General features: G+C 42.7%; 1 protein-coding gene across 13 annotated transcripts in view; it reads left to right on the forward strand.

The window, feature by feature from the left end:
• TBL1XR1 (TBL1X/Y related 1) overlaps window positions 1-24,423 on the forward strand; it is a 172,990-nt gene that overhangs the window by 33,735 nt on the left and 114,832 nt on the right. For 2 of the 13 annotated variants that reach the window (XM_073359338.2, XM_073359344.2), the window contains one exon: window positions 19,968-20,093. The exons of 10 other annotated variants lie outside the window; for them this stretch is intronic. The gene's annotated coding sequence lies outside the window, so the exon portion shown is untranslated. Of the gene's footprint in view, window positions 1-14,289; window positions 14,480-19,967; window positions 20,094-24,423 lie in introns of all 13 variants that reach the window. One more of the 13 variants, XM_073359336.2, reaches the window with a different exon arrangement.

The following is a 24,423-nucleotide window of genomic DNA, read 5'->3' on the forward strand; positions in this document are numbered from 1 at the left end:
GGAGTTCTGAGTAGCAAAGGAGAAGGGGAAAGGAAACAGTGAGCTAAAGTAAACAGACACTACCCGGGGAGAAGATTTGGGGTAGTAGAAGGCTCGTTAATCTATCAGACAAAGGCATAACATGGTCCAATGGCCAGAAGTTGAAACTAGATAAATTCAAGCTAGAGATAAGGTGCCCATTTTTAACAGTGAGGGTAATTATAAATTGGAACAATTCACAACAGCTGTGGTGGATTCTCCATCACTTAAAGCTGTAAATGAAGACTGGATGTCTTTCTAAAGAATATGTTGTAGTTTATTTAACTAAAAGATGTGGACTTGATGCAGGGATTACTGTGTGAAATTCTATTGTCTGTGTTACACAAGAGGTCAAACTAGATGATGGTATTGGTCCCTTCTGGCCTTAAAAATCTAATAGAACTGTCTTAAGGTAGAGAAAACCTTCCCTTTTTTTATTTCCATCTGCCCCCAAATATAAGGATCCCCTGAGCGCACACCTCATGGGCACCAGGAGCTCCATAACCAAAGTTGTCCTCTCTCCTCCATGAATATTAGAGGAATAAACTTTCAGAACATGCAGTTTTAGCTGCATGACTCTTAGGGTATGTCTACACTGCAATTAAAAAAATATCAGCACCGAGTCTTAGAGCGCACGTCAACTGCCTTGGGCTTATGGGGCTTGGGCTGTAGGGCTAAAAAAGTGCAGTATAGACATTTTGGCCCAGGTTCTGAGGGCTTGTCTACTACACTACCACTAAAGTCCATGAAACTTGCGTTGCTCACAGGTGTGAAAGAACCCCCCCCAAGCGACGTAAGTTACATCAACTTAAAGGGGTGTCTACACCTTGCTATGTCGGCAGGAGACGCTCTCCCGCTGACATAGCTTCCACCTCTCATCGAGGTGGAGTAATGACGTCGGTGGGAGAGCATTCTCCTGCCGATGTAGCGCGGTACTGAAGATAAGCCCTAAACCTGGGCTTCAGGCCAAGTCTGAACGTCTACACTGCAATTTTATAGCCCCTCAGCCTGAGCCCTAAGAGCCTGTCACCTGACAGGCCAGCCGCAGTGGTACCAAGGATCTTTTATAGCTATAAGAAAAGGAGTACTTGTGGCACCTTAGAGACTAACCAATTTATTTGAGCATAAGCTTTCGTGAGCTACAGCATCCGATGAAGTGAGCTGTAGCTCACGAAAGCTTATGCTCAAATAAATTGGTTAGTCTCTAAGGTGCCCCAAGTACTCCTTTTCTTTTTGCAAATACAGACTAACATGGCTGTTACTCTGAAACCTTTTATAGCTATGTAGATGTACCCTTATTGACATCTGTGGGAGATGAGAAGCAATGCATACCAAATTTAAAATGGGACCTTGGAATGCTTAATAGCTGGTATTCCAGGCATTTACTTTGACGGGCCTTTTCGCTTCCAAAAGCACCATTATTTTAGAGGAGAATGCTTTGATTAGCAAGGTATGCTTCAGGTATATATAGAAGTATCTGTTTCAAAGCATTAATCTTTGAAACCCTGGTTTATGGTTTCTATTAAGAGATTCAGTATTAAGACATATGTATTAACCATAAGTATAGTTAAAAAGAAGAGCGAGCAAAGCATGCTGGTATCTGTAAATTGAACAAACATGCTATCAGTGTGTCATGTATAGTACTTCAAAAAGATTTAAAGTAGATTTTTCAATTCTGAAAAATATTCCCAGCAAATCAGGACAATTTTAGTGGTATGTCACAGTTTGGGCCTAAATTATCTGACATTCCTTTAAAATATCTTGGATTGCAGGAAATTTTAAGTGGTTTCTATGGGTGCGATGGCAATGCTACCGTTTAAATTTGCAAAGATGCATGCATTAGAAGTTTTCCTCTTCTTTTTATCTCCTCAGAGGCTTACCGTTGAACTTCAAACATACTTTTTGTGCCATTGCTAGTTCTGTTTCCTGCCAAAAGGTGACTGTGTGCGCGAGCAGTTTAGTAAAACTCGTTTATCGTTTTTGAGTTCTCTGTGTATGTAGGGAAAGGCAAGCAGGGCTTGTATGCTCCCAATAAATTTTTTCATGCTGCCAATACATGTTTCTGCTACTTTCCAGATAACTAAAACACCTTTTTGTAAAACTTTAGACTTCTGTTTTCTGTGTGACCATGTACCTTGGACAGATTTGCAGAGGTTGGCTTAGAAACTAGTTGTGTTCACAAACAGAGTCTTTCACTCGCTGAGTTTGTAATGTTTTCAGTAAATTTATAACAATGCGTTGAGTTCCAGGGATGTGTGAGCTTGTGTGTGTATATATTTATAAAAAGAGCGAAAGATATTTGCATGTTGAAATAAATACATTGTGTTTGTTTCTATGTGTGCCATTGTGTATTTATGAACATTCAGATAAACATGGCTGGTTGTGTTTACCTGACGGTGTAATTACTAAAGTCTCACATGTCTCTTCAGAAAACACAAAGATATTAATTACAATAGAGCTCTGTTCATACAGTTTTATGATTATGGAATTTAAATGCACAAAATACAGGGAATTCCCATGGCTACCAACAAAAATTCCCATTGCAATCATAACCTGGTTCCCTTGTGTATGCACAGTATTTGCTTAGAAAATTTAGCCCAAACAGTTAAAGTTTTGCCAAGTTATAGGCAACTGAAAGCAGAGTCTTATGGGAAGTGTTGAGCAACCCTAATAATAGGTGGTGCTACTGGTTATAACATGTGGTCACAGCCTCTGTTGTCATTGTGTTCCTTCTGACCGCCATAGGCAGCGAGCCGGAACTCAGTGGAGTCTGTCTGCTGCTCTGTCAGCTCCTTTTTTTTCCTTTTGGGAAAACTAAGAACATAAGAACGGCCATACTGGTTCAGACCAATGGTCCATCTAGCCTAGTATCCTGTTTTCCGATAGTGGCCAATGCCAGGTGCTTCAGAAGGAATGAACAGAACAGGAAATCATCAACTTTGCATAATGACAGGTTTCAGAGTAGCTGCTGTGTTAGTCTGTATCCATAAAAAGAAAAGGAGTACTTGTGGCACCTTAGAGACTAACAAATTTATTAGCGCATAAGCTTTCGTGAGCTACAGCTCACTTCATCGGAAGCATGAAGTGAGCTGTAGCTCACGAAAGCTTATGCACTAATAAATTTGTTAGTCTCTAAGGTGCCACAAGTACTCCTTTTCTTTTTAAGGAAATCATCAAATGATCCAACCCCTGTTGTGCACTTCCAGCTTCTGGCAATCAGAGGCTAGGGACACCCAGAGCATGGGATTGCATCCCTGACCATCTTGGCTAATAGCCAGCGATGGACCTATCCTTCATGAACTTATGTAGTTTTGTTTTTGAACCCTGGTATAGTTTTGGCCATTTAGTGCATGTGTGTGTGTGTGTATATGTAAATTTACTGTTGCCCTTTTCGACCGAAGCATTTAGGCAAAGTTTGGAGCCCTGGGGACCAGTGTTCCAGTTGGAAGTAGAAATTGATGGAGTCTGGTAATTTTTTTTATTCCATCTTGTTTATTTACAAGGAGTGTACGAAGTCCTGTGTCTCTGAATGCAGACGGAACCAAGAACACACAGTTACAGCAGCCAAGCCTCTTTAGCCAACACCAGACCCAAAAGCTCTCTTTCTAGCGTTTTCCAAGCAGATCGTGCTTACAAGCTCCCACTTGGCTTTCTCACCTCTCCCTTTCTTTCTGTTCTTGTCTGTCGTCAGTTTGTGTGTGATCTCTTTTCCCTGATATATACGCACGCTGCTACCCAAAACAATACTCTGCCAAAAGTTTCTGGGCCAGGGTCTCAGACACTTTTTTGTTTTAGGTTGGGGCTTGTACTTACAATGATGTTAACTGAAGAGTGTGTTCACACCTGTCAATCTCAGTGGAGTTCTAGCTCCACTCACAACAAAGTTTCACCCAGCTCATAACCATACAGATATCAGATATATTTGCTAAATCATCCTCCGCCATTGGGTCTGAAGTCAAGAGTCAAGTTAACCCACTCTCCCTTTAATTATGGCAGTCATATTCCGGGTGAGGGGTGGGTGGTGGTGGTAGGGGAATCAATTATTATCAAGCTGCTTCTATGCTACCATAAAATCCTCTACAATATAGGGGCACAGGCATGATAGCATGGAAGTATGGTAGCAGTTCTCAACCTGCAGGTCGCATGCGCTAAAAAAAATCAAAATTTGCTGCTCTGGTCTGGCAGGGGGCAGGGCTGGTTGAAGGGGAGACAGCATCTTGCAGTCTGCACCAGCGCTCCTGCCAGCAGGGGGCTGGTGAGTGCCACAGGGGTGGGAGAATGGGACTGTGGGTAGGTTTTGGGGGCTACCCTCTGGACAGTGAGAGCTTGGGGGGCATTGGGAACTACAGATTTGTCAGGGTGGTGCAGCACCCCCAAGTTTGGGTGGGGATCCACTCCTGGCCTCCCTTTTCAGGTCCTGGCTGCTGGCCCTGCACAGTGAGGTCCCCGAGATCCCGTCTGCCTGTCCCTGCATGGTGGGGTCCAGGTTTGGCTGCAGCTCGGCCCCACGCGGCAGGGTCCCGGGGTCTGGCTGCTATCGGGTCCTGGGCGGTGGGATTTGGGGTCTGGCTGCCTGGCTCTGCGCGGCGGGGTCCAACTGCTCAGCCCCACATGGTGGGTCCGGGTCCTGGCTGCCTGTCCCTCACCCAGGGCTCCGCTCCTGACTCTTTGCTGGGTAGGGGCTCTGAGCATAGGGGACTGTGGGTGGGGTTTTTTAAGGGGGGAAGGAGGTTCTCAGGCTGTGGTTCTCAGCCTGTGGCCCATGTAACATAGGCAGCCCACAATTATAAACAGGTTGAGAACCACAGAAGTATGGAGAATCATGAAGAATCCCTGTCTGGTTGAAGGGTGATCCGCAGGAAGATGAGGGAATGTTCATTTAAATGTTAAATAAGTAATAAGGCACAAAAGTCTGTATTAGTGCTCATTAATGCACATCTCCACATATATAATGAGCCACAGGCAAAAGTAGCAGGAGGGGTCTTGAGCAGAGAGTGGGAGCAAATTATACAAATGGGGTTGGGGAAAGATGGGGGGGAAATAAAATTTAGCAGAAGGGGGAAAAAGAGTTAAAATAGTTGTAGAAAGCCCTTTATTTTGACTTGAAGCTGTTGATTTATTGGATTGTGGCATGTTGATGTAGGTTTTCATTTATTATTGTAATGAACTTTACCTGTAGAGAAGGAGGTTCCAAACTGTGGAATACTGCTACTTAACTGTAGCATCACAAGAGCACTTTACCTAGTCACAGTGAAGACACCTAAAGTTGTGTGTATCATGTAAATAGAGCAAAGTCCCCATCAGGCATTATCCCCGGGCACCTTTCTTTGAAGTATTGTTATTCCCATTAGTGGCTTAAAGAAAAGCCACTCTTTTGCAGTAGTGGGACTCAGTAGCAAAGTTGTTCTGAAACTCATTTTATAATTGGCTAATAAGTCACACCTTTTATTATAGCTTATTGCATCCAGTTTAATACCTGCCACCTTGTTGGATTGTGGGATCCCTGTTCAATGGTAGAACTTAAACCTTTTTTTTGACGAGTCTGTAAGAAGTTTATAAAAGTACAGTCTACTTTTTTGAAACCTACCTTTCGTGGTAAGCTGGTTTTTGAATTAGACAAGAGACTTATTTTGTGCTTGGGCTAATCGGAATGCTGCAGGTTAAGAAGGATGTAGTGAACAGCTGTCACTCTACTGAATCCTATACCTTTAGATGAAATCTACGCCATTATAGGTATGAAAAAACAAAATAATTGGAATGGAGTATTATCACGGGATCAATGTCTACTGGTTTGAAAACTAACATCTCAGCTTTGCTTCAGCCATTTGTTTTCTATAAATGGCTGTTTCTTTTTCCTTGTCATGGATGTAGCAGCAGGTGCTCATTATTCTGTGACAACATTCTATTCCATTGACACTAAATTTGAAATTCCCATGTGTTAGATACATTTTTGAGAATTTGGTATAGAGGAGAAATGTGTTTGACAGCTTTGGAGGCTGAAGTCCTTAAGTTAGCTTGCATACCAGGTATAGCATGGTCAGCAAAGGGGCAAATTCCAGCATAGGTTTTTTTAAATGGAAGGGTAGTCCAGTGGTTAAGGTGTTAGCTTTCTGCTTGGGAAACCTGAGTTTGATTCTAGCTTTTGCCACAGGCTTCTTGTATAATTTTGGACAAGATGTTCAGGCCCAGATTTTTAAATGTATGTAGGCATTGCTCCACTCAGCATAAATCAGTTAGGTGTTGCAGTGCCTAAATACCTTTAATCCAGGCCTTAGTCTTTCTGTGCCTCAGTTCCCCATCTATAAAATGGGGGTAATGTACTCCCTTTCCTCACAAGGGTGTTGTGATGATAAATAAAGGTAAATTAAAGATTGTGAAGTGCTCAGATACTAGATAATAGGGGCCATATAAGTACATAAAATATAATTAGATCGATAGAAAGATAGACATCTTAGCCTGGAGAAACCTTCTCTAGTTGAAAACCAGTAGCTGGTGCAAATACATAATTTCTGCTGAGTAGTATATTTTACTGTTTTTATTCTGTAGTTTTTGGGGAGTTGGTGTGAAAGAAATGTGGTAGTTCTTTGTCTTGGGCAAACATACTGTTTATTTTTTTTCACCAATAGACTTATTACATAATGTGAGTTCATTATATTTCAGTTATAATTTTTGAGTGTTTTCTCTAGACCTACTGAAACCATGATGATTTCCTGTTTTCATGTGGTTTGACAGATCAAATAAATACACCGAAAGCAGTTGTTTTAGTATTGGCTTTTGTATGCGTAAATTGGACTGTATAAAATCAAATATGAAATTATTTAACATTAAAATGTTAGTGTTTTGGTAAACAATTTAATTTTATTTTCATGAAAACTGTGGCAGTACTGCTATATGATTTGTTTCACCCCCCCAGTAAAATGAAACTATGTGTGTATGTTGCTTGCGGTGTTGTTGTTAGCCAGGATATTAGATAGATAAGGTAAGGGAGGTAGTGTCTTTTATTGGACCAACTTCTGTTGGTGAAAGAGACAAGCTTTCGAGCTACACAGAGCTCTTCTTCAGGGCTGAGTTCTGTGTAGCTGGAAAACGTCTCTCTTTCACCAAGAGAAGTTGGTCCAGTAAAAGACACTATCTCCCCCACCTTGTCTCTGTGTATTTATATGTATATGTATTTACACGCATAATTTGTAAGTGATGTGTTTTTATAAAAACATATGGCCTAAAATTTCAAAAGAGACTTGATTTTGGGTGCCCCGATTTTTTGGGTGCCAAACCTGAGACATGTTTTATAGGGTCTTGAATTTCAGAAAGTGCTGAGCCAGAGCCACCCAGCTCCTTTAAGGTGTTTCAAAATTGGGCACAAAAAATCACTAGTTACTTCTGAAAACTTAGGTCTGGCTGTCTATCAGTAAACCTTGCCACAAAATTGCCTACTAAAATAGCTATCAAACTGCCTTTAACTTTTTCACTTATTTGATACTATTGTTTTTAAACACAAACTCTAATCTAGTACTTGAAATCAGTTCTAATGCTAGTGAAAGGAGCTACCAATAATATTAATTTAAGTATTCTTTCAAGTAGTTTTTAAAGCAGTTTTATGGAGACTGTTACAGGTATATATGTAAAAAGTAGCTGAAAGTATGCTTTAGTGCAGTGGTTCCCAAACTTGTTCCACCGTGGCTTGTGCAGGGAAAGCCCCTGGCGTGCCGGGCCAGTTTGTTTACCTGCCGCGTCCACAGGTTTGGCCAATCGCAGCTCCCAGTGGCCTTGGTTTGCTGCTTCAGGCCAATGGGAGCTGCTGGAAGCGGCAGCCAGTATGTCCCTCGGCCTGTGCTGCTTCCAGCAGCTCCCATTGGCCTGGAGCAGCAAACCAAGGCCACTGGGAGCCACGATTGGTTGAACCTGCGGACACATCAGGTAAACAAACCGGCTTGGCCTGCCAGGGGCTTTCCCTGCACAAGCGGTGGAGCAAGTTTGGAAACCACTGCTCTAGTGACATTACCATTACAAGAAATCTTTTTGTGTCCGGTCAGAACAGATTTTTAACTGTAGACTTAATGCAGCATGTTCATTTGTATGGATTGCTACAATTGGATTTTCACACGAATAACGTAGTAAAGTGTGTGTGTGTCTGTAAAATGTAAAATTTTTGCTTGACTTGGGATTGCTAAATAATTGGTCATCAACATTTCTGTTTTGCGTTACAAGAAAACTGTGGTTCAAGAAATTTGAGTGTTGAATAAACAGTGCATTGGGTGACAATTTCTTTTTACTCTTCACTCATCAAAGAAACAGGAACTGAGAAAGAGAAGAGAACATGATTTTTATTGCCAATTATCATTATAGTATGACAATAATAGACTCGTAATGCCCTTTTAGAACTATACAGTTAAAAATAAACTTTCCATTACATTCTTCTTGATTTTGAAATAGTCTGTCTACCAGCAGATGTGTGGTGTTAGAAAATAAAATCACAAAGGTTTGTGATTGTATAGCTCCCCTCTAATAAAATAGTGCACTCCTCCCCCATCTCCCCTTAATTCTTTCAGTTTTCCAGCAGCAATAATTGGAGATTCCTTTATAGAGTGGGGAGCAGGTAACCTTGGAGATAGTCTTGTTTCCTTTACTCAAAGTCCTTCTTCCTCAGTAGTTCTCATTGTGTTTGGTCATTGTGGAAGCAGTTAGAAACACATTATTATTCTCTTAGGTTTTTCTTTTTTGATAGTCATGTTGCACCCAAGATATCTATGGCCTTCTATTCAAACATGTACAGGACAGGGTCCTGGTCCTAAAGGAGCTTAAAATCTAATATGGAAGGATACTGCACAATTTTTTAATGATTTGGTTAAGATGGAAATCAGGGGAAATATTCTGTAGATCAGGCGTGGCCAACCTTTGGCTCCAGAGCCCATGCTGCTCTTCAGAAGTTAATATGCGACTCCTTGTATAGGAACTGACTCTGGGGCTGAAGCTACAGGCGCCAACTTTCCAGTGTGCCAGGGGGTGCTCACTGCTCAACCCCTTGCTCTGCCACAGGCCCCGCACCCTCCCCTGAGCCTGCCATGCCCTTGCTCCTCTCCCCCCATTTCTCCCCCACCCCCCAGCCTCCTGCATGCCATGAAACAACAGCTGATCGGCAGGTGTGGGGAGGGAGGGGGAGGCGCTGATTGGCAGGGCTTCCGGTGGGTGGGAGGAGTTGGGGGGGGGAGAGCTGATGTGGGGGGCTACTGACGTATTACTGTGGCTCTTCGGCAATGTACTTTGGTAAATCCTGGCTCCTCCTCAAGCTCAGTTGGCCACCCCTGCTGTAGATCATCTGGTTTCATATGTGTAGGCACGTCTGTGTGAGCCAGGAGTGTCTCCCCAAAGTGTAAACTGGCCACATTTTTTGGGAAAAGGATCCTTGAGAGGAGAAGCCACAGAAGTCTTTAAACAATGATTTGAGGATGTTAGTAACTCAGCCAGAGGTTAGGGGTCTATTGCAGGAGTGGGTGGGTGAGATTCTGTGGCCTGCAATGTGCACGTCAAACTAGGTGATCACGATGGTCCCTTCTGACCTTTTAAAGTTTGAGTCTATGAACACCATAGTGTGTATGGAGAAGGGACTCTGGTCTTTGTGGGAAAGCACTTGTGGAACTCAGCCTCTCTTTCAGACATGTTGTATTTATTATTCCGAATGAGTGAGTGCAGCCTGATTCAAACTCAAGTGTAGTCAATGGGAGTCTTTTAAGGGACATGGGGGTCAGCCTGTAGATATAATCACCTCTTTATGCCAGAGATGATCAAATTGGAAAAAGTTTGTATTTTCTTTCTTTCTCTCTAGTCTTTTATAACACCTCTCCTTGTTGCCCAGTTTCTCTTCCATAAAGGATTTTCTGAGTCCATAAAGATCTCTGTTCAGGTGCTTTTAATCATCTTTCATTCCACTTTTGTTTATTTTCTAAGGCCATGACTGATACATCCACAATCTTTCATTTTCGTCTTTTAAATTTTCTGTTGATGAAACCAAAATAAAGTCAGAGACTTTTTTTCAATTGTCTCCTTAGTTTGTGGGCCATAAGCCCTCCCCCACCCCAGTATATGTTTAGTTGTTCACGTGGTAATTTGTATTTATCTTAACTGCCAACTAGTTTCTTGTTTGGTAAATTATCTGTGTTTGTTTGCAGCTGATCACTTTTGTTTCATAGCACTTTCTATTACATGGCACGGTGGTCTCCTAGGAGAACAGGCTTTACTTCTAGTGCTCTAATGAGTTGTTTTTCTTAGCTTTCCCAAATAGTGGCCCTTTCTTAGAAACAGGCCAGTAAGCGTACTCATTCTGGTGTGAATATACATGAGAGTTTGGCAGACTCATTCTGCCTTGTTTGGAAATTTCTCAGGCATTGAACTGAATAAAAGTGAACCTGACAGCAACTTGATCGAGCCAAAGTGGCAATTAGATGCCAATCCAGTCTTGTTTGATCCTCTTATGCATTTTCTACCTAGGGATTCCAGTGTGCCTGAGTTCAATTGCTTTACAGAAAGAAGTGACTCAGCAATATGCTAATCATCCAATATCTCTAAATCAGGAATAAACTAAAATGCTATATGAGACTTGAGGCAATGATCTAAAAGGACTTAGTCTCTGAAAGAGTAAAATTCTTCCAAAACTAGTCAGGAGGACACATCTGCTAACAAAGGAGAATTTTCCTATTTCCTTGACTCTTCCAGTCCTGGTGATGATGCAAACCACATAATCAAATAAGCCCTTGAAATAAATAAATAAATGAGGATAAATTCTTTAGGTTTCAAATTCCTTTCTTAAAATGTTATCCTGGAAGTGAGAAAAATCCTATCTGCCCAGAAAAAAATATTTTTGACATGCATCCCTGCCACCACATGCCCTGATTTGAAAAGGTGGATATGAAGTTTTGAAATCTTGTTTTTATAAATATTTTAAGGCCGCAGCTTTCATTTTTTTTCAGATCTGTTTGGCTCATCTGAATATTTGCTACAGTACAGTTTGTTTAGCATAATGTTCAAAGATGTGTTTACATTGCCACCAGCTGAAATACCTTGGATTCCCTCAGCCTGGTTATTTTGGTGGTGAGATGGTGTTGATTTTTAAGGGAACTTTGAAGGCTGTCTCGTACCTAGTACGATAGGGCCCCAGTCCTGATGGACACTTGAGCTTTCCTGCAACATAAATGTTTAATACTATTAATAATCCTTTACTGGCACTGTAAAAATTGGAAAAAATTTGCTGCACTTTGTAGTAAATACTGTGTAAGGTTGCTTTAAAAATTGTGTTCTTTAATAATCGAAGCACCAGAAATGACATCGAGGAGGAATTAGCCTGAGGCTGTTGGCTAAGATGGTTGCTGTCATCTTGATGGTACATTTGTAGCTTTTCTTTGTTCAAAGTTAACATTCAGAGAAGACCTGGCTGCAGGAATAAGAGGGGTATAGCTGTGTCTGGTGTATAAATGAGGGAAGTCAGGGGCCACAAATAGACGGCCTATAAGCTGAATACACACAGTGGAGGAAGGATGTTTACCATATAGTATACTTAAGAGGGACAACCATGTGTGTAGTGGTCTTCTCCCTCTCCCAAGCTTCATAAATTTAATATTTTTAAAGATTGTCAAATCTCATAATCCAAGTATTGTTCTGTGTTTTATTGCAGAATTGAATTTATTTCCAGACTTGCCAGATTACTTTACAATTTTATTATAAAGCCAAAAAACAAAAAAAAAACAACCCCTATTCCCCCTAAGAAGGTAGGCTTACTGGCATAGAGAGTAAGTAGTCTAAATATTGACCGCCGGATCCCATTGTTTCTGGGATTTCTTCTCCTTCCTATGGGACTTAGCGTGAGAAAGTGAACATCCTTTCCATGAGTTCAAGCCATGGTGATGAAACTCGCACTAAGCCTGATAGACCTGAGAAGAAATCCCACAAACAATGGGATCCGGTGACCCTGAGCTCCGGTCCACCGGTACCATCATTACTGCACCCCACAAGATACGGGAACCTTCCAGTCCAGGAAAATCCATAGTGCTGGCACCGATACCGGGCAAAGAGAAGGGTGTGTCTGACACTGGGGAGATCTAATCTGTAGCTGAGCTGCAACACGTGTTTGCCTTACCAGACCTGGAGTCGCTGCATCCTTCACGTCCCTCCACCTCTAGAGAGACTATTTCTCTGCCACGGATTCTACCCCAGAACAGGACCCTCGCCATCTGCTCTGCTTCTGCCAGCTCTGACAGTACCAACATTTGAAACAGAGTCCACTTTCTCCTCCGCCGACGAATCAGAAATGGGAGAGGAACTGGCCATGCCCTTTCATCCCTATGCGCCTTTACGGAGACCACAACATCCATTGCAGCATCCACCACTTCTACCTTGGAGTCACTGGTACCTCATGCCGTTGGGACTATCACAACCTCCTTCAAATCCAACCTACTGGTCATACTCTGAACCCTGATCCCAATACCACCCCTTAGAACTGGCTTGGTCCACAAGAGAACCTTCACCTGCCTCCCTCCCTAGCAGGCACTCGGATCCACTGGTAGAGGAAGAACCCCTTGTTCGATCCCGGTGGTGATTTCTGATCCTGGCAAGAATTCCATCTTCCTCTCTGGATGCAGTGGTGACTGCAGCATCCCTTTCACCGCCGGATGACTTTAGGCAATATCAGGAACTATGGCAGAGAGTCATGGGGAAACTCCAAATTTCCCCAGAAGAGATCCAAGATACCCGGAATAAACTGCTGGATATCCCCCATACGTCAGCACTGGCCAGAATTGCACTGCCAATTAACAACACTATCCTGGAGCCTGCCAGGACAGTATGGCACACCCCTACCACATGCATAACTACCCCAAAGAGGCCGAAAGCCATAACTATGTCCCTGCCACAGGGTCTGAGTTCCTTCTTTCGCACCCTCCTCCAAATTCCCTGATTGTCTAGGCTGTGACCAATTCAACTACACCTTCCCTCCTCTGCTGCTCCTGCCTCAGGTACTGCACAAGATCTGATGAGACAGAGCAATGGTCATTCTGATTGCCCCTTGCTGGCTGAAACAATTCTGGTTTTTTAATCTCCTTCGCATGTCAGCCAGCCCACCTATGCACCTCCACAACTTCCCCAACAGGCTGACTCAGTGCAATGGCAAGATCAAGCATCCCAATCCACATGTGCTCCACATCAGAACGTGGAATTTGGATGGGCATCTGCTTTTAGAACACATGTGCTCTCCGGCTGTACAAGACATCCTCTCCAGCAGCAGGAAGGACTCCACTAGGCAATGTTACCGAGCCAAGGGGAAATATTTCCCATCTTGGCGCCAACAAAAAGGGCTTTTACCTCAGTCAGCCGAAATCCCACTCATTCTGGATTCTGTTCTGGCTTTGGAGTTATCAGGTTTTACCCTCAACTCTTTGAGAGTTCATCTGGCAGTGATTAGCACATTACACCCTCTAGTGGAAGGTTGCACCACCTTTACACACCCACTAACTACTAGATTTTGGAAAGGCCTCATCAGAACCTTCCCAGTTGTCCAAAAGATTGCACCCTAATGGGACCTGAATCTAGTTCTTTCCATGCTAATGAAATTACCCTTTGAACCGTGAACATCATACTCCATGTCCCTCCTTTTCGTCAGTCACCTTCCTTGTTACTATCACTTCCACGAGAAGGGTTGGCAGCCTTGGAGATATAATCGCAAATCCTCCTTTCATAGTTTACCACAAGGACAGCGTCCCCCTAAATCTATACCCCAAATTTTTACCAAAGGTGGTCTTCCAGTTTCACATCAATCAATTCATTCATGTATATGTTTTCTTCCCAAAGCCTCACACATCCACAGGGGAATGTTGACTCCATTCTCTAGATGACCAACGAGTCCATGCTTTCTACCTACATAGAACAAACCCTATCAGGAAGTCCCCTACACTGTTTGTTGCAGTAGCTGAAAGACTCAAGGGCTAAGCCATCTCTACCAAAAGAATCTCCAAATGTATTTTTGATTGCGTTAAACTCTGTTACCAACTATCAGGCCTGACTCCCCATACTGGGGTGAGGCTCATTCCATGAGAGCTCAACCCTTGACCGCAGCCTCCCTTCAGGACATGCCACTTATGTACATATGTAGGGTGGCCACATGGAGCTCTGTGCACACCATCCCAGCTCGCCATGCTTCAGTGCAGGACTATGTGGTAGACAACTCCTTCACTATGGCATTTCTCTTCCTGTCTTCCTTCCCCTTTGCTACGGATCTGTCTGATTCAGGGTGGAGAAGGAACTGGAGATGTGGTTGATCTGCCCCACCCTTTATCACCTTGGACGGAAGCATGGGGCGAGCCAGGGCGCATGTGTAGACCAACTGACACTACTTTTAAATTCTCCAACGCTGGAGAATGCATAACCCTCAGTGGAATACAGCTAGGGACTACGCATCTCGAAGAACCTCCAGTTACAGGTGAGAAACCTCCTTATCTGTAGACTCAAATACTGCTTCTGTTTAAGCATGGTTCATAATTGGGCTAGATAGTTAATTTTCAAAAAATGGAGGATTCTGCAGACATTAATGGTGTCAGTTCCCTCACTTGTTAGGGTGTTTCCTCATCACCCAGGGTGAATGTATTATTCCGTCCCTATACCCTAGATAGTTAACAGAAAGAAATTCAAGTAAAATCATCCATTTAAAATTTGTATATGTGTCTCTACTTTAAAAAAAAAAAAAAAAAAAAGCTGAGGTATGAGATATTTATACACAGGCACGGAACCATACATGAAATCAAATCCCTGCCCCACTGGCAATTTTGCTCTATCCGGGGGAACTGAAACAGGCCAAGTAAAACCATCTCCGTACATACATTTTCCCATCATATATGTGCATATACAGTACTGGGTTTCATTTTGCATTACTTCTACAATTCACTTCCGTTTCCTTATCATACCCTTTATGGCCATATCTTTTGCTCTGTGAAAGTGGAGTTAGCAGTGGGAAAGGAAAGCACCTAGGTTACTGACATGACTTTTGTATTTGTGCTTTATTATGCCCATGTGTCTAAAGGGCTATAATAATCAAATTAACCCTTCACCTGCAAAGTAAAACAAATGATAGATTACTTTTATAATGTATTTGGGTAGTTTCTGAGACTAAATGCTGTCCTTTCACTTTTGCCAATACTGTTAATAAGTATGAAGTAATAGGTATTCTGAATCATTATGTAAACAGCAATATAGTTTATCAATAACGCATATAATTCAGCTCAGTCTGATATAAAACCAAGCTATTAATTAACTGCTTCTAACACTTGTCCTGTAGTTTTATATATGAGTTTTATGTTAGTCAGACACTAGAGCAGTGTTCTCCAACCTTTTTACGCCCAAGATCACTTTTTGAATTTAAAGGCAACCCAGGATCTACCCTGCCCCTTCCCTGAGACTTTTCCCCGCTCACCCCATCCTCCCCTCTCCCCGTCACTCACTCTCCCCACTCTCAGTCACTTTCACTGGGGTTTGGGACGGGGGTGCGGGCTATGGGCTGGGGCCAGGGGTTTCGCAGTATGGGAGAGGGCTCTAGGCTGAACCTGGAGTTGGGGTGCAGGAGGAGGTAATTGGGTGTAGGAGGGGGCTTCGGGCTGATGCAGGGTGTTGGGGTGCAGAGTGTGGGCTCTGGGAGGGAGTATGGGTGCAGGAGGGGGCTCTGGGTTGGGGTGCAGGAGGGGGCTCAGGGCTGGGGCAGAGGCTTGGGGTGCAGGAGGAGGTTCGGGGTGCAGGAGGAGGTATGTGGTGTTGGCTCCAAGAGGTGGCTCAAGGCTGGAGGTTGGGATGCGGGCTCCTGCTGGGGGGCATTTACCTCCGGCGGCTCCTGGTGGGCGGTGCAGCGGGGTAAGGCAGGCTCATCCTCCCCATCACGAGCTGGGCCTCTCTCCCTCCCCCCCACCGCCAGTAGTGCATCATGGGTGGCCACGCTGCTCCCGGAAGGGGCCAATGTGCCCCCTGGGGGGGAAGGGGGCACGTGGCACCATGTGCTGCCCCTCTCTGCAGGCGTGCCCCCGCAGCTCCCATTGGCCACAGCTCCCCATTACCAGCCAATGGGAGCTGCGGGGGCAGTGCTTGCAGGCAGGAGTAGCGTACGGAGGAACCCCCCCCCCCACGCGCGAGGCCACCAGGGTGTGCTGGCCGCTTCTGGGAGCGGCATGGGGCCGCGGTAGGCAGGGAGCCTGCCTTAGTGGCAGTCAGCCCCGTTGCATGGACGGAGATTGCAATCGACGGGGAGAATCCTCAGGATCGACTGGTCGATCGACGGGTTGGTGACCACTGCACTAGAGGAACAGCAAGATGCAGAAACGCTTTGATAAATGATTGAAGTTCCACATTGTTATGCTCCCCCCCTCCAAAATATATTGAGCATTGTTTTAATCTGTTTGACTTGACAAGCAGTGCACTGGCATGAAAACATAGATGGTGGTCCACTCATAGACTGCTGGAAATTGTGAAACAGACATGCCAAGGATGGCACCGATTGGAAACTTATTCGGAGAGGCAAACTTAGCTTCACAATCACCCTCCCATACAGCCATATCTGACGAGTACTTTCTTCTTTTTCTTTAGGTTAGGATTGAGGTCATGGTGGGAGGGAACTGGATACAGAATTTCAGGATAAATGCCACTGTTATATATTTGTCCTAAAGAAAGTGGAGAGTTCAAGTTATTGAATCTCTTATGGTTCCAATGTTCAAGTAGTTAAATTAAAAAATAGTAACTTTCCAGGACCTTAGTAAATCAGATATTTATGTAATCTCAGTATTATGCTGCCAAATTCTATATATTGTATAGCGCTTAAATGACACAATAAGATGTATTATTAATTACAAAGTGCTATTTTTTTAAAAAAAAAACTAAATGGATGAAAGTATAAAATAGGAAATAAGGTTTTATTAATTTATTAAGCAAATAAGAGCCATGCCACAATATTTGGTGGCTGTGACATATCAAACAAAAAATAAAATTAATATATGGGGTATTTTTGACAACGTTTATTTTACTCTTCTCGCTATAGTAATAAACGGCTATAGCAATAAACAGTTGCACGCTTGGTTAAGTAGCACGTTTTATTATTATCACCACAGAAAGTAGCAAAATGTGATACAGAGTGATATGCACAGGTGCCAACTTTACCATGTACCCAACTCTGCCTCAGGCTGTGCCCCCACTGCACCCCTGCCCTACCCCTTCCCAACCTGTTCCGCCCCTCCCCCAAGCGCATCGCATCCTTGCTCCTCCCCCCAGAGCCTTCATGCTGTGAAACAGCTGATTGTGGCAGGCAAGAGGTGCTGGGGGGGAGGGAGAGGCGCTGGGGGGAGGTGGAGATTCTGATGGGGGGCTGCTAGTGGGTACTCAGCACCCACCACTTTTTCCCTGTGGGTGCTTCAGCCCCGGAGCACACACGGTGTCGGCACCTATGGTGATATGATCTTTAGGAAAAAAGAAAATCTATATTTTGGAACTGAAAATGAAGAAAGGTGTAAATCATGGAATATTTATTAGACATTTATCACATTTTTTTTGTTTCCAAAGCACCCATCACATGGATCTTAAAACCATGATTAGATAAAGCGGACCCCAGTGGGCTAGGCTATTAGTGGCTCTAGTAAAACCAAGCTAAAGGCAGGGTGGAAGAAAGTGTATGAGAGGAACGAGAATAATTGTAGTAATAATGAGAATCATATAGCACATTTCATTTAAAAATGCTGTACAGACATTGACTTACAGCACCTTTTTGAGGTTTTTGAGTTGTATTATACCCATTTCAAAAAATGAAAGAGAAATGAGAGAAATTAAGTGACTTGCTCAAAGCTGGACAATAAGTATCAGAGTTGGGATTAGAACTCTTGTATTCCTTGCTCCTGTTCCGTGATCAATCTTCTAGCTCACAGTGATGCAGAAATATTGACCTGAATAGAAGGTCACCAAGACCTGAAGACAACTGCTGAGGGACTCTAGCACAGATCCTCTGACAGGGGATTCCATAGAGGAAGTTCCTGAACTCAGGAGTCCTCTCTCCTGGCCTGATCTGTTTTGAATAGTGAGATTCCAGCAACTATAACTCAGCCAATGTTGACTGCATGGGAGGAACTCTCATTCAAGAAATATAGTAACTCGAAGAAGGGGAGCATATGAAGTCTTCTGTCTCCCAGCCAAAGGAGGTTTACTTGCTACAGTAGGTCTATTCTTCATTCTTATTTAAAATATTCCAAGCTATGGGGCTTCCACCAGTTACCTTAAGAAGCTGTTCCACAATGTGCATGATATCATTGTTTGGAAGATTTCCCTGATATTCAGCCTACATTTTCCTTCTAACTTCTCACTGGCTGTAGTTATGTCCTCTTGAATCACTCTGCATAGTTCCTCTTCCTCCTGGATCTCTAGACCTGTTAAATATATATTTTTAATTATGTCCCTTCCCCCATCCTTAGTAGTAGCTTCCCAGTATCCCAGGCTTAGATTATTAAGGGCTTTATAAGCTATCAGGAAGACTGGTGCTTATATTGTTGATTTTTTTGTTTTTAAAGAGCATGTTGACAATTTGTGGGTTGATAAATGCAAGATGTGGCAACTAAGCCTTGACTGTTTTGTTTTAGAAAAAAATGTAGGTAATATGCCTGACATTGCTCATCTTTTCTAAGTACTTTGGAAGGTGATAAATCGAAGGTCAGCTATTATACTCAGAACAGCTTAAATAAGATTAAATTCCAGTCACTCTTGATGGCATTAGAATACCTCTGCCATTAGTGGTGGAAACATGTTACAGAAAAAAAATAAGATTGTGTAATCTTTTATGATGAACTCCAATGAAAACCAAAACAGAAAGTAGGAATGGAAAGGTGAGACTCTGAGGAGAGCATTCAGTCAAGTTACCATGGTGATAAGATTTAGAACAGAACAGCTTTCATAGAAGGAACTTGTAAGGAACTGCTGATTGTTTTTGCTGATGAAAACTTACTGTCTATGGGCCAATGTTCTTTTGGGAATAAACTGTTCAAATTGAGTGGCATGATTGTAAATACAGTCCTGGACACTCAGCATTCTCTTGTTTCAAATTCCTGTTCAGTATGTCATGGTAAAAAAAACAATATTATATAGATTTTTTTTTTTTTTTAAATTTCAGTACCAGCACTCATTGCTGTGATTTTTGGCTTGTTTGTATTTTTGTTGTAATATTTCTTGTATGACCTGTTGACCCTGTGGACTTCCTCCTTTAAACCTTCCTAATTTCTCAAAGGCAAAATGGTAACTTTGTTAAATCTGATGGAAAAAAATATTTGCAGAGGAAATGGGGAACTTTCCTCTAGCAATAGCAAAAATGTTTTTAGGTGAAGCAGCATAATAAATGGAACTGTGATCAAACATGCAGTTCTTAGGTTAGGAGGCTACTTTTATAGACATAAAACAACTTGTTTGGAAATGACTACTAGTTGAACGGCGCATCTACAGTAGTGGAAGGATGATGTATCATGTTCATTTGGCAGTGCTTTCAGGGGGAGCAAAATGCATATATTGACTTCAGCATTCAACTTCAATTTGAGAACATCTTTCTAGTGTGGTACTTTTAAATGATTACAAAATATGTAATATTTCTTTTACCAGTCTGTGTTGAGATAAATCTGTTCCTACAGCAGGAGAAGATCAACACAATTGAGATGCTATAAATATAGTTAATAAGCACCTTTTGACTCTGCAGGAGAAGCCACCCACATGGGACAATGCTCTTTGCCAGTGACCAGAGATTTTTGCAAGTATTGTAGGCCAGTACCCAGGCATTAGGCAAACAAAGAGGATAGCTCCTCTCCAGAACAGGGATTTTTCTTTTTATGTGGCCAGGATCCAGGCACAGTAGCTCAGTGGATACAAAGGTCACCTGTATACCAACCAGGACATTCTCCTTTCCCACACAGGGAACAGTAACCCAAGAGGATTTCCTTAGATAGGAATTAATGGGCAGAACTGTGGACTCCTGACTCTGAAGAAGCCACAAAGCCATCTCCATAGCTGCAAGAGAATCTAACTGGAGGATTTCAGAGGTATGAAATGACTCATTCATCTCTATGGGATGTTCTGAGATGAATCAGAACTCTTCCTGGAAATTAATACAGCCTGACACCATAATAGCTTGGAGAAGTGTTAACAGGTTCATTAATCTCAATGAGTGTTCTCCGACCTCTCTCCAAAGTATACCTCGGCCATTGTACGGAATCCTGTTCATCAAGGCATATCCCAAAGGGAGGTAGCCTCCTTGCAGGTGGAGTGCCATCTGGAACAACCTCTAGCTAGGTCCTTAAAGTGGTGTGTGTGGATGTTCAGTCTATATCGATCACTGGTGATCTTATTGTGCCACCAAAGTTGTTGTGGAATATCAATTTTCAAGACACTCTCACTGAGTCAAATGGATTTCAGAGCATTTTGAATATTAAAATAATTTCCTTATTGAGTGTAGGAGGTTGTATCTCAGGAAACTTTTTGACCAAATGACTCAAAATTTAGACACAGAAGTTTACCTCTGCCCCTGTTCTGCCAGACTAATATCCAAGATAATCGCACTATGGATGTGGACTTTAGAGCATGTTGAAAATTAAAAGAAGCTCGTTGTGGGGAGTTGTACGTTGGGGAATCAGATTCCCCCCCCCAATTTTGCACCCCAAACTCTAACCCAGCCTGTGTGACATAGATACAAGACACTCTTTTTATGTATGTCGATTTTAGAGCAGTTTGATTGTTAAAAGTCCTTACAGGGGGCACTGTATCTGCTGAACTCCTTGACCAAATGACCCCAATTTGCATCACCAACTCTACCTTCTGCTGACCCTAATGTGGTGGGTTGATAGTGGCACCACAGTTATGGTTACTGCAGGGTTTCCATTTTAACAGGGAGTAAATAAGATCTACAAAAACTGTGTGGTTTTGGGTTTAGAGTATCATTTTAAATGTTCTGTAGTTTATGCACTGCCTCATTTTCCTATAGCTGTTTGTGGAGGTGGATTGTGGGGTGAGTGTGTGTGTGTGTGGGGGGGAATATCATTGGAGATTTGTGTTTCAAAAATGGTATCGTGACTAAAATTTTTCTAATCTGACATTTCCTTCAGATCCTTCTCACAAAACTGTAGCACTTTGAGGGGTGAAATTGATCCATGTGAATCTTTTGTGTTGATTTTTGAGTGACAGATAGGCATAGCTGCACAGTCCATGCTATTAGTCACAGTGCTCAGCCATGGTGTTTGACTAATTTGGAGAGACTTCTGCACTACCAGAACAATAATCATTTTCATACAGTCACAGCTTCCGTGTTATTTCAGGTCTGGTTCACATTATAGCACATCATTACATGTATCTTGTATATAAAGTATTGCATTCCCATTGTGGCCCCAGACACTAAATGAAAGGTGGGTTGAATACACAGAATGCAACACTTCAGAGGAGAGGAGTCAAAGTTGTGGCTCTTAAGTTCTAGGGGCAGAGATAAGCTACTATGTGAGTACATCACTCAGTGAGTATCCCTGAGAGAAGAGTTTCTGAAGAAACAAGAGCTTTCACAGAAATGAACTGACTAAGCAGAGTTGCTAAAGCTTTTAGATTGCAATAACTTCTGAAATATCTTAAAACTGGACTTTGGTATCACTTAATAGCTTATCTCGGGCACTCCATGCTATACCTTTCATGAGGGTTACATACCTGTGCATCCAGAAGCGTTCTAAGAATCTGAAAGTATTACGAGCAGTTCATTTAAGCAAGTGTAAAGGTATGGGCAGTCCCTTTGTGCCCCCTTGTGGCCCAGTGTGGTGCTGCAGGTGTGCTTCACCTTACTTTCTTCAAGTGGAGCAGCAATAGGTTCATTTTAACTATGGGGGGCAAGGAGAAGTCAGCACATGTTAACCAAATAGCATGTCCTCTTTTTAATAAGTCTGGGAGAGAAATCTGGTTCAGCGCTCCCAAAGAAAATCTACAAACCAAGTCTGTGAGTCAGGTTAGGCTTGTCTCCTGGTGCCCGAGAGAGAAAAACTGCCACCCCTTGTAGCCTGCTTGGCTTTACTCCCCTCCCTGTGAGGTGGGAGGATCCCAGAGCCCAGACTGCAGCCCAAGCCCAGAAGTCTACACTGCAATTAAACAGCCCTGTAGCCCCACAAGTCTGAGTCAGCTGGTGTGGACCAGCCCTTGGTTTTTAATTGCAGTGTAGACACGCCCCTTTATCTCCTCAGTTTTTTGTTCCTGTGTTTAACTAGCTCAGCTCCATAGTGGGGCAGGGTCTCCTTGATTGTTCTCAGGCTGTAGGCTCCAGCCTCTACCTTTAAAGGGGTTGTACACTTTTTTCCATACGTTCTTTCACAAGGAGCTATGTCTTGGGAGCCCCTTGACCAAATGACTCCAAATTCCACCACAAACTCTACCATGTTCCATGTTGTGGCATGCCAGTTTTCAAGATAATTCCATATATGTATATATGTGTGTGTGTGTGTGTGTGTTAGAGCAATATAACATTAATAGTTACTCCTTGTTATGGGAGCTGTATTAGAGGAACCCCTGGGCCAAATAACCCCAAATTTACACCACCAACTACTCTTAGCCCCGATAATGCATCAGAGTATGCATGTGGATTTTAGAGTAGTTTTAAATATTGTTTTTTAAACCAGAAGCTTTGCTCTCAGGGCAAAACTTCTGAAAAGATGGCGGGCAGATGGCGGGCAGAGGGCAATTAATGTGCACAACACATTCTTAGAAGGCGAGACTTGAACACACAGTAGATGAGTGTTGCTCGGATTCAAAAGTCACAGCATGACTCTTGAACCATCCAGTTACTGATGTCAGACTGCCTCCAGACAGTTTGGTTTGCTGCAACACCCCAGTCTGGCTCCACATCTGCAAATGGCTTTCTCTGGCTCATCAGCATAGTTCCAACCACACTGTAGATCCCACTTTTACCCTCAACAACTTTTAAAATATTTGTTACTCAACAGTGCAATGGGTGCTGGACGCTTCCTGAATGGGTAATGGTAGTTTGGAGGGACTCATTCATAGTTTGAGCCCACGTGTACACACAATTATAAGGACCATCATGCCACATGATTTTTTTTTAGCGGAGTCCTTTGCTCAGACATCTTCTTCAGAACTGATCAGCTGGCCCTAACCAGGGCTCCCCCCGAAGCACAGCAATTTTCAAGACAATCTGGGGGGGATGTAAGCTGTTTCTACACAATTTACATGTTGATTTTTGTTTTTCTGCTTTGAGATCATGGTCTGCTGAAGACCCATTTCCAAGTGTTACACATTAACTGATATTGACAGAAGATTGCTTTCGTGCATTATGTTGCTGTTGGGTCTGACCAAGGCTGTTTCTCTTCCAGCACCCTCACACAGATCATATAGCTAGCTTCTTTGCTTCCTTATTCCTATGGATTTCATTGTTCTGGATTTTCTTTAAATATAATCTCACTCTGACTCATTTGTCTACACTCTTCTGCTACCTCTGTTATCAGACATGTTTTGTTGTGCTTTTCACTTTAGGTCAATTAAAATTCTGGTCTGAATGATCCTGCAGCCTAGTTAGTGGGTGAGGAGTGGGGGGATATCTATACTAACTCTATTTTCATTTTGGTTGTGGCTCCCGTTCCAAGTACTATAGCTGGAAAAAAGCAATACATCAAGGGAAAGTCTAGTAGCCAAGATACCATCGATATGTAAGACTTTTGTAGTCCACAAAGAACAAAACTGAATGAGTAAATTTTTGTTGTGAAAACTCAAGCAATGTAGAAATCTCTGAAAGTGCATCTCCAACTGAAATGTAAACAATATGTTCCTAATTAGAAGAAAAAAACATGAGCACAAGTTCAAATGAAGAACCAATTCTTTTAAAATCCACCCAGTGTTTTAGCAGTAGAACTGACCCTACCTTCCATATAGGATCCATTGTGAAATGGATGATGGGGGAGTGTGTTTGTAGACTGAATGGTTAAGCATTCTGACAGATAGCTTGGGAAATCATTGTTCCTCTAGTGGTTTATGCTGGAAACTGTACTATGTTAAAGGAATAGTACAAAGCTGTGTATATACTTCACATTTTTAACCAAGTTTGTAGCCATTTGGTGATGGTGGTTGGCTTTAACTGTGGTTTTATCCACATGCAACAAGATTAACACTTGCTGGTAACCATGGCATCTAGGAGTGCATCACCGTGCTAGCAGCCTAGGCTGGCATGTAGTAGTCTTTCTTTAACTGGGTTGGCCTACTGTTTTTGGCAGTGTAGATGGGACTTTTTAAGCATGTTTGTGTGACCAGTTTGGTTGGAGCTCCTTTCTTCCCGATCTCTCTGTAGTATAACATCTCAGTGTTCATTACCCCTTGTGCTGCTGTGCCTGCTGCTCT

The sequence above is a fragment of the Lepidochelys kempii genome, chromosome 9, assembly GCF_965140285.1.
Source record: "Lepidochelys kempii isolate rLepKem1 chromosome 9, rLepKem1.hap1, whole genome shotgun sequence".
NCBI classification, from domain to species: Eukaryota; Metazoa; Chordata; order Testudines; family Cheloniidae; genus Lepidochelys; species Lepidochelys kempii.